Source organism: Sciurus vulgaris (assembly GCF_902686455.1).
Source record: "Sciurus vulgaris genome assembly, chromosome: 5".
Lineage (NCBI taxonomy): Eukaryota > Metazoa > Chordata > Mammalia > Rodentia > Sciuridae > Sciurus > Sciurus vulgaris.
Genome location: NC_136465.1, coordinates 65,499,208 through 65,509,983, shown reverse-complemented (window position 1 = coordinate 65,509,983; position 10,776 = coordinate 65,499,208). Strand labels below are relative to the sequence as shown.

At 39.8% G+C, this 10,776-nt stretch overlaps 1 protein-coding gene across 5 annotated transcripts in view; it reads left to right on the top strand.

The window, feature by feature from the left end:
• Nucleotides 1-2,226: 2,226 nt before the first annotated feature.
• The window catches only part of BCL2L13 (BCL2 like 13), a 100,289-nt gene continuing 91,739 nt past the window's right edge, over nucleotides 2,227-10,776 (top strand). For 2 of the 5 annotated variants that reach the window (XR_013763850.1, XM_079140241.1), the window contains exon 1: nucleotides 2,227-2,737. The gene's annotated coding sequence lies outside the window, so the exon portion shown is untranslated. The remainder of the gene's footprint in view (nucleotides 2,738-10,776) is intronic. The other 3 variants (XM_079140238.1, XM_079140237.1, XM_079140236.1) reach the window with 3 other exon arrangements.

The window sequence follows — 10,776 nt, the reverse complement described above, 5'->3', positions numbered from 1 at the left end:
TAACAGGCCTGCGTCATTGTATTTAGCTTCCTCTGTCTTGAAATCTTTTTTTTTTTTTTTTTTTTTTTTGTGGGGGGTGGGGGGACTGGCTCTGTCTTGAAGTCTTGAAGGCTAGGAGTGTATGTAGCTCAGCAGTACAGCACATGCTTAGCATGCTTAGCTTTGGTTTCCATGCTTGGCATCACACACCAAAAAATGTTAATTTGGAAAGAAAAAAAAAAAAGGCCAAATTATAGCTAAAAATACTTTGAATTAAGTAGATGCCTGCACTCCTTTTTTTTTTTTTTTTTTTTTTTTTTTTTTTGCTACCGGGGATTTAACCTACGGGCACTTAACCACTGAGCACCATCCCCAGACCTTTTTATATTTTATTTTGAGACAGGATCTCACTAAGTTACTTAGGACCTCTCTAAATTGCTGAGGCTGACTTTGAGCTCACGATCCTCCTGCCTCAGCCTCCAGAACCACTGGGATTACAGGCATGCACCACCATGCCTCGCTTCTTGCTCCTTTTCAACCAAATTTCCACACAGCACAATGAGTGATTTAAACCTAGATGACAGGGATGGGGGTGCAGTGTTACAGTGCTTGCCTAACATGTGCAAGGCCCTGGGTTCGATTCCCAGCACTGCAAAAAGAAAACAAAAGAAAACTAAACAAACTCAATGGCGTGAAACTATCAATTTGTAACTCTCTAGTGGCTTCCATTTGCTTGTGATGGGCTTTCATTGCCCATTCTGGGCCTGCCTCCTCTCTGCCCTCAGTTCCCCTATTCTCTTTGCTCACCCCTTTACCATTTTACTGGTTTCCTTCCAGTTCCTTCAAACACTACACTTTTAGACTCAATTATTTTCTTCCACTTACACCTGAGTTTATTTTTCATTCTTTAGATTTCAACTTACAAGAGCTTCTCAATAGGCATGGGGGCAAACACCTGTAATTCCAGCAACTCAGGAGGCTGAGGCAGGAGGATTGCCAAGTTCAAAGTCAGCCTCAGCAATTTAGCAAGGTCCTAAGCAACTTAGTGACACCCTGTCTCAAAATAAGTAAATAAATAAATAAAAAGGGCTGGCGGGCTGGGGTTGTGGCTCAGTGGTAGAGTACTTGCCTAGCGCACATGAGGCACTGAATTTGATCCCCAGCACCACATAAAAAACCTAAATAAACAAAATAAAGGTATTGTGTCCATCTACAAGGAAAAACTTTTTTAAAAACAGGGGTGGGGGGGTGGGGATGTGGCTCAATGGTTGAGGGCCCCTGGGTTCAATCCCTGGTACCAAAAAAAAAAAAAAAAAAAAGCCTCCCTGTCAAATCTCTATGGTTTCTCTATTAAATGACATCACTCAGCCTCTATGACAGCCACATTTACTACTACTTTTTTTTTTTTTTTTTGCAGTGTTGTGGGTTGAAACTTGTGCATGCTAAGACACATGCTGTACCACTGAGCTGCACTACACCCTCAATCCCAACCTTTTTAATTCCATCTCCCTCATACCATTCAGGTGCTTTATCATATTTTCCTCACCCCAAAGTGAAACCCATTCACTCCTCAAAAGGCTTTAATCACTTCTCATCTGGCTGGTTGCCACGGCTTTCTAACACTTTCTTAGACTTCCTAAATCTTAATCTTCAAGGTGTCCCTGTTACAATTCATTTCAAGTATACCATGGTGAACTGGTTCGCCCTAAAGTATGGTATTATACCCTGTCGCCTAGATACCTTTAGTGGCTCCTCTAAAGCGCTCTTGGACTCAAGTAACAACACACATGAACCCAAATTACATTCCAGGCGCTGTGCTAGGTGCTGTGAGCAAAAATGGCTTACTACTCTAAATTTCCTGTATCAGTACGGTCCCTGGGCTCACGTAGTTCCCTTCGCCATCCCACCCACGTTCCTCCGAATCTTTTACAACATTCAAGGACCACATTTCCTGACAAGTGACTGGAACACTGCAGCTCTTGAGACTTTTTTTTTTAAATTAAAATATTTTTTATTTTTACAGACACGTTTTGATTCATTGTACACAAACGGGGTACAGCTTTTCGTTTCTATTGTTGTACACAATGTATATTCACGCCATTCATGTAATCATACACATAGGGTAATACTGTCTGTTTCATTCTACTGTTTTTTCCATTCCCACCCCCTCCCAACCTTTTCCTCTACACTATTCAAAGTTCCTTCATTCTTCTTTTCCCCCCGCCAACCCCCATCGTTATATATTCTTGAGACTCTCTTGACACCTGTTTAACCCGGTCGCTTGCACATATTTGAAACACAACACATGTTTGCAGAACTGAACTTATTCTGCGGATGGGGAATTGGTTCTTTCCGAGCAATTGACAGCCTCTAGCCCCAGACTTCCCCCTCCTCTTTTGTGACCGGAAATAACTTGAGGCGAACTTCCGCAACTCCAGGAATCATAGATTTGAGCGACTCCTGAGAAGAGCGGGCTAGGAAGGATCAGTTTTTCAATCACTTCTGCGCAGAGGCCTCGGTGGTCTGTGTTTCCGTTCCAGGTGACAAAGCCGCCCTCTTCCGGCGCTCCGGTGCGGCCTAGGCCCGCCCCCACGCCGGTGGTGACGGAAGCACGCTGGGGGTGACCTCACCCTCCAACATGGCGGCGGCGGTAGATTAGGGCTGTGGGTCGAAGCAGTCACCGCCGCTTTGGGACCCTGTTGGAAGCAACCGCCGCCGCCGCCTCATTCATCTCTTCTGGGGTAGGGGCCAGGGCCAGGTGAGGGGAGTGGAGGGGGTCCGGGTAGACAGAACTGGGTGAGGAGGCTGTTTTCACCTAGGGAGGAAGGTGTTCAGAGACTACGGAGCCACCGATTCCCCACTGGTTCCGACTGCGCGTGAGTGAGAGACCGAGAGCGCGCGCGCGCGCGTGTGTGTATGTGTGCTTGAGTGCATGTCACTGTCACTATAAGCGTATACCGGCGCTCCTCCACCCCAGTATTCTCAAAGTTTGAGGGGTCTATTTCTTTATAACCAGACCAGACACAATAGATAATCGTGGTCCTACTGCGGACCCTTGAACCGAACTTCTTCCCCCAGTGTGGGCTGTCTGAGCCCTTTGCTCTACATTGCTGTTCTTCCTCACAAGTAGCCTCACATGGAAAGATCTGGGTCCATTTATAGAGTACACTGGAGAACGTGAACTTATTTTTGGTCGAAAAGGTTTGCATGCGATTCACTTAGACCAACTATAGATTAGTTTTGCCATCCGTAGTTGTTTCTTGTCACAGATTGACACCCCCCTCCCCCGAAAAACCTGCCTTTTTACCCTTGGAAGTAATACAATTCACATTTTATTTTCGTTGGTTTTTTTGTCCTGTCAACATTCCAAGGAGATCTCAAGTTTCCTGCCTTCATAACCGACTATGAGGGAGAACACCTAAGACTTTTTGAAGAGATCTGGCCAGGTAGATATGCACATGCTGATGACTGATAGTTTTTTTAGCTCTTAACCACTCCTGACACAAGTGTTTATCCAAAATAGCTATTTCACAGTCTCTGCTTAAAATTTTGAAATAAGTTTACAGTCCCCTCTCCCCTTTTTTTGCTTTCTGATGTAAAAACCAAACAAAAAATCTTTTTGCAAAATTGTAAGATTTCCCCTGGAGGTTTGGTATAACCAGAATGTTGCTCTCTGCTCTGACTTGTTGTGTGACCTTGGATGAATTGCCACACCCTTCAGATATCTTTTTCTTTTCCTTTTAACTCCTTAGGAAATTAAATAATTGTTTGCATATATCTTATATACATAGTTGTATAAATGTACCCTGCACGTTTATACTTGTGAACTGAAAATAGTTAAAACCATGAAATATTCCTCATTTGGTAATAGGCAGTTAAGGATTTTGAAAATACTTTTACTCTGAGTAATCAGATACTGTTCTTTTTCAAATGGCTCATATTCTTACATGAAGAAGTGTGCCCCCGTAGTTGAATTCAGATGAAAGATGTGTAAAGTTGAAAAAGGTATGCCCACTTATAAATCATTTAATATTGAGACCTTGTCCCAAAATAAAATAAAAAAGTTCTGGGAGTGTAGCTCATTGGTAGAATGCTTGCCTAGCATATTTGCCCTGAGTTCAATCCTTAGTTGTACAAAAACAAAAACAAAAATTATAAAAACTTTTAGGTCCAGTGATTTGCAATAGGAATTTTTTTTGGGGGGTGGGGTGGGGAGGTCCTAGAGATTTAACCCAGAGACCCTTTACCACTGAGCTACATTCCCAGCTCTTTTTGTGTTTTATTTTGAGACAGGATCTCGCTAAGTTGCTTAGGGCCTCATTAAGTTGCTGAGGCTGGCCTCGAATATGCAGCCTTCCTGTCTCAACCTCCCTGACTGGTGGGATTATAGACATGTGCCACTGTGCCCAGCAAGAATAATTATTTTTAAAATATATTTTTCTTATGAACTATTTCAGACTTACAGATTTTAAACCTTTAGTATTTCCACCCTGCTTTTTTCAGATATAATTTTTATTCATATCTTATTCTAAATGATCACTAAGAGTTCTTGTTTAATATATATTACAGAGTTGGGGAAGGAAGCTATTTTCAAAGTAACTGTTTTTGGTTTTGCTGGGCTATGGATCAAACCCACAGCCTTGTGCATGCCATGCCCACTCAGCCCCTTTTATTGTTGTTTGTTTTGTTTTCCTATGCTGGGGATTTTATCCAGGACCTCATCCTTTCATACACTCTACCACTGAGCTACACATCCAGCCGGAGTAGCTGATTTTTAAGTTTGAGGTATAATTAACTGCCATACAATTTATAAGTGTTCAGTGGTTTTCAGTATTATCCAAAGACTTCTGCAACTATATCCCACAGTTTCATACCTCAAGAAACACCATTGCTGTTAGCAGTCATTCTTGTTTTTTGTGGGGAAGGGAGGGAGGTAACTGGGCATTGAACCTAGGGCCTTCATATATTAGGCAAGCACTCTACCACTGAGTTACACCCCAGTGCTTCTTTTAAGTTTTACTTTTGAGACAAGGTCTCATTAAATTGCCCAGACTGACCTTGAATTTATTGCCTCCTGCCTCAGCCTCCCAAGTAGCTGGGATTACAGCTATGTGCTACCATGTCCAACTGTAATTTCACTATTTCTATTATGATTATTATAAATTTTACTTTTGAAGAAAGACCTAAAATTCAATACTTGCTTATAAAGCATGGGTTAGAAATTTATTGCTATTAGGGGCTGGGAATATATTAAGTGGCAGAGCATGCACAGTTCCCTAGGTTTGACCTCTAGCACCACAAAAAAAAAAAAAAAAAAAAAAAAAGAAGAATAAAGCAAAATAAGAAATTATTGCTTTTGGATCTCATGTTAATCTGTGGAACTTTTGAAAAAATTCCCTACTCAAGCTGGGTGAGTAACTCAAAGGTCATGGGGTTGGATTCGCCAGCACCACCAAACCACCAGTGAGTCTTAAGACTAAAAATTCCCCAAACCATGAATGAGTGTTGACACTAAAAATTTGATAGCCAAAAACTTTGTTAATGGTTAAGATTAGATAGTTTTGATTTGAGTTTTTATTTTTCTTTTTATAAACCAGGGTTATAGATGTGTTCATAGTTTGAGTTTTTATTTTTCTTTTTATAAACTGGGGTTATAGATGTGTTCAACTCTCTAGAATATTTAACAAGTTCATTGCATTATAATTTTTTAAAAATATTTTTTAGTTGTCAATAGGCCTTTATTTTGTTTCTATCTGGTGCTGAGAATCGAACCCAGTGCCTCACACGTGCTAGGCAAGCACCCTGCCACCGAGCCACAACCCCAGCCCCTGCATTATAATTTTATTTTGGTGGCAGGAAATGGTCTAAAAAAGGTTCTGAAATAATTTAGCCACTAATCAAAATATGTTAAATTGTAAAATGTATTATGGTTCTCTGAAATTAAAATAACTTAAGTATGATGCTCTAAATTAGTATGTCTGAGATGGATTCCAGGAATTTGTATTTTTTAAATTTTTTTTATTTGTAAGGAATTTATGTGTGTGTATATATATATATATATATATATATATTTTTTTTTTTTTTTTTTGGGTGCTGGGGATTGAACCCAGGGCTACCAACTGAGAGCTATCTCCCCAGCCCCAGGAATTTATATTTTTAAAAAGCATCCAGTATGATTATGATGAAATAAGTTTGGGAAACAAGTACAATAGATTGTCACATTTCTGCAACTTGCTTTTCTTAAGATTTTATAGAAGGATTAAAAGTTGCTGCATAATTTTTGATCATAGTTCATAAAAATGTCCTTAATTCCTGTGGTGTAATTGGTGCTACCACTCTGGAACTTGACTGGTGCTCATAATAGAAGTCTGATTTAAAAAAGAAAATCAAACTGGATGCAGTGGCACACACCTGTAATTCCAGTGGCTTGGGAGGCTGAGGCAGGAGGATCATGAGTTCAAAGCCAGCCTCAGCAAAAGCAAGGCGCTAAGCAACTCAGTGAGACCCTGACTCCAAAGTACAAACTAAGGCTGGGAATGTGGCTCAGCAGTCGAGTACCCCTGAGTTCAATCCTCAGTACCCCGGCCACCAAAAAAAAAAAAAAAAAAAAAAAAAAAAAAAAAACCACCTTGTTCCTGGGTGTGATGGTGCAGACTTTAATCCCAGCCACTTAGGAGGACCACCTGCCATCTGCCCCAACTTGGTGAGAACCAAGGGTGGGAGATATGACCAAGTGGTAGAATGCTTGCCTTACGTGTGGTGAGACCTGGATTCAAACCCCAGTACCACAAAAAAAGAAAAGCCACCTTGTTTTTTTATTATTTTTTCCTCTATTATTAGCATTTTCCCCCTCTGCATTTCTTTTTCACCTATGTTTATTACCTAGTACATTTTCTGGCATGTAGTAAATATGTGATGAATGATGCAAGTAAGTAAAGAGGATGTATTTAAGTTATTGCACTGCTAACTAACTTTATGATTTTAGGCAAAAAAATCGTCTGTTGTTTCTCCAAAAGAAACAAAAAATTTGAAACTTTTTCATTCAAGCATAGAGTATTTCTATGACAACACATGGAAAAGTGCTTTAGAAATAGAGGTCTCATGCAGAAATAATTTATTCATGATATTTGTTAGAAATGAAATGCTGATTACCACTGCTAGTGTTGGAAAGGAATTGAGTGCCCTTGGAGATGTAACCTGGAGTTATGCTATGAAGCTTACATTTAGCATATGCTCAATGCCTTCCCCCCACTTAATCACAACCCCAAAGCTATATTGTTGCATATACAACTAGAATCTCAAACAAATTGGATGGATATTATATACTGCAGGTCTCCTACATTAGGTTTGGTATGTTTATAAGAGTGCCAGATACACATTTATCTTAGTTTTTTGTTGCTTTAACTGAATACCACAGACTGGATAATTTACTTTTTTTTTTTTTGCGGTGCTGGGGATCGAACCCAGGGCTTTGTGCTTGCAAGGCAAGCACTCTACCGACTGAGCTATCTCCCCAGCCTGGATAATTTACTTTAAAAAAATAGATTTATTTAGTTCACAGTCTAAAGGCAGAGAAGTCCAAGAACCTCACTCTGGCTGTGCTCTGGTGAGCACCTTCTTGCTACATCATAACTATTGTAGAAGGCATCATGTGGCATGACAGAGTTTGCTAGTTCCAGTCTCTCTTCATTCTTATTCTAAAACCACTAAGGCCTTTATAGAGGCTTTACCCTCATGACCTCATCTAATCCTAATTACCTACCAAAGGCCCCATTTCAAAATACCATTAACATTTTAATTTGGATATTAGGGTTCCAACACTTGTACTTTGGTGGACTTTAGTAAAACCACGGCAACATCTGAAGTCTAAAAATGTATACTAAACTTAAATGAATAAATATAATCCTTCACCAAACGTACAGACGTATGGATATTATTAAAGAAAAAATTAGCCAGGCATAGTAGCACATGTCTGTAAACCCTGTGACTGGAGAGGCTAAGGCAGGAGGATTGCAAGTTCAAGGCCAGCCATAGCAACAGAGAGATATCCTGTCTCAAAAAGAGCTGGAGATGTAGCTCAGAGGTAGAACATTCCTAGGTTCAATCCCCAGTACTGGGGGGGGGGGGGGGGGGGGGGGCGGGAAATCAGTAATATTAAAGCATTATCACTGAGCTACACAGCCATAAGATCTATTTCTAAGTGAGAGCAGTTTGTAGTATTCAATAATATGGAACCATTTCATAAAAGTAAAGTATATGTTGGCAAGTTTAAGGGGGGAGAAAAAAAAAGACTTGCAAATAGAGTGTTAAGTATGGAAGATGGTCAGTTAGAAATCTGATAAAACTTGCAGTTATAATTAGGCAGTTAGGTTTTTAAAGAAAATTTGAAGAGTGTTAAAGCTAAATATCAAATTTGGAAACCTGTTGAATTCTTTTTCTATGGCATCTGGATCAGAGAATTAATAAAAGTGTTTTTGAGTGATATGGAATCTTGATAAATCTAAGAAAACTGAATGCAACCAGTTAGTGTGTGTGTGTATAATTTTTTTTTCTCTAAGAGACATGACCTTGTTATGATGCGCATGCTGGTCCCAAAGTCCTGGGTTCAAGTGATCCTCCTTCATCTTCCTGAGCAACTGGGACTACCTGTGTGCACCACTGTATCTGGTTTCAATTTTTCATTCAAAGCATTGTTCAAGTATAAGTACTTCTTTATTCCTGTTACTAAAAAAATGCAGAGACATTTTAAAGTTTAAATTGTTGCTAATATGATCAGTTATTCCCTTCTCTTTTGAAGCTCTGCATCATAATTCATTCCTTGCTTTCTATTTAATCTCCTTATTGGATCCTTTTCCACTAACATGACCATACTTATGTATCTTCCATCACGTACAAAAACAGAGGAAGTGTCTTAACCATTTGTCTCTCTTCAGTCTCCATTCTTTTCTTCATTCAAACCAAGCTCGTTCTTTGAAATAGATGAAAACTTACTTTTTATCTACCTCTTCACTCCCATTCATTTCTTCAAATCCCTGCCTTTTATTTTTTAAATTACTTTTCTTCCCTTCCTTCCTTCCTTCCTTCCTTTCTAGACACTGCCTTGCTAAGTTGCCCCGGCATCTAATTCTTGATACTCCTGCCTCAGCCTCCTGAGTAGATGAGACAACAGGAGTGTGCCACTATACTATTTCAAATCCCTGCCTCCTGTTGTTGCTCCTGCCAGTCAAACAAAACTGTCAAAAATCATGGATGACCTAATGCCCACATCCAGTGACTCTTCTATTTTCATTTTCTTGGATGTTGTATATTTGACATATTTGTTTACTATCTTCTTATTGAAGTGCCTCCCTGACTTGTGTGATCACACTCATTCCTGGTTTACTTTCTTTTTGACTCTTCTAGTCCTTTGGTAAGGGGTTTCCTCTGCCAGCTTATTGTTTGGTCAACCTTTAAATGTTAGTTTTGTCCTGAATTCTAAAACATTTTCCTTAAAAATTATACCAGAATTTCCTAACCTGTTTTGCAGCCCTTTTCTCCTTTATCGAAAGGAGATAAATAACAATTTCCCTGGCTCTTATTGGTGTTGGTGGATGAAGATGGTGGCATTATTATTCTCTTTTGTCCCAAGTACTGAGAATAGTTGCTACAAAGAACATTGACGATTTACTGAACTTTGTTTTATTTTGTGATCTGAAAACAATAGGCGATTTTCCTTTTTCCAATTACAAAACTGTGTATTTGTGATATATATGTGTATGTTTACATATTTATTCATTTATTTTGATTCTTGGCTCATAACTTCGCCAAAGAGGGTCATAGGAACTTAATTTTTCTTGCCTTTCTTCCTTCGAGCTGGCAATAAAGAAATTCTTTCACCTGCCTTTGACAGATCCATCCTCCTTCCAGAAGATTCTTGTACTGTACCCTAGGAAGGAGTGCTGCACAGAGAGGCCAAGAAGAATCTGATGCGACAGACGGCCTGGTTTCTCCACCCAGTCTGTCCATAAATATTAGATTATACATACCCTTTTTGTCCAGTTACATTTCTGCATTGTTATCTATGCTTCAGTCATGCCTTGCCATGAAGTCTCCATAAAAACCTGAAAGGATAGGGTTTTGAGAGCATCTTGATAGCTGAACATATGGAAATTCCAGGAGAGTGGGGGGGCCCAGAGAAGGAATGGAGGCTCCATGCCTGTTCTCTCATACTTTTCCCTGTGCATTTCTTTGTATCCTTTATAATATCCTTTATAATAAACTGGTAAATGTGTTTCCCTGAGTTCTGTAAGCCACTTGAGCATATTAATTGAATCCAAGGAGAAGGTTGTGGGAACCCTGATTTATAGATGATTGGCCAGAAGCACTTGTGAAATAACCTGGGTCTTTGGTCTCTAAAGTGAGGGAGTGTGAAGGATGACAGTTAAGACTGAGTCCTGTCTCCAGATTGTGTCAAAATTGAATTGGATTAGAGGACACCCAGCTGTGTCTGCTGCTGGAGAATTGAATGATGGCTTGATTGTGTGAACACCCCTCCCCCACCATATATCTAGTTTCAGAAGTCTTGGTTGATCAGTAGAGGAAAAACAAAAAAGATACTTTGTTTTTTCCCAGCACAATATTCAGTATGCTTTTTAAATCTATTATTTTGCTGGGTTTGGTGGCACAAACCTGTAATCCCAGCAACTCAGGAGACTGAGGCAGAAGGATTGCAAGTACAGGGCTAGCCTGGGCAATTTAGTGAGACCCTGTCTCCAAAAAAAGGACTGGAGATCTAGCTCAGTAGTAGTGCATTCATTA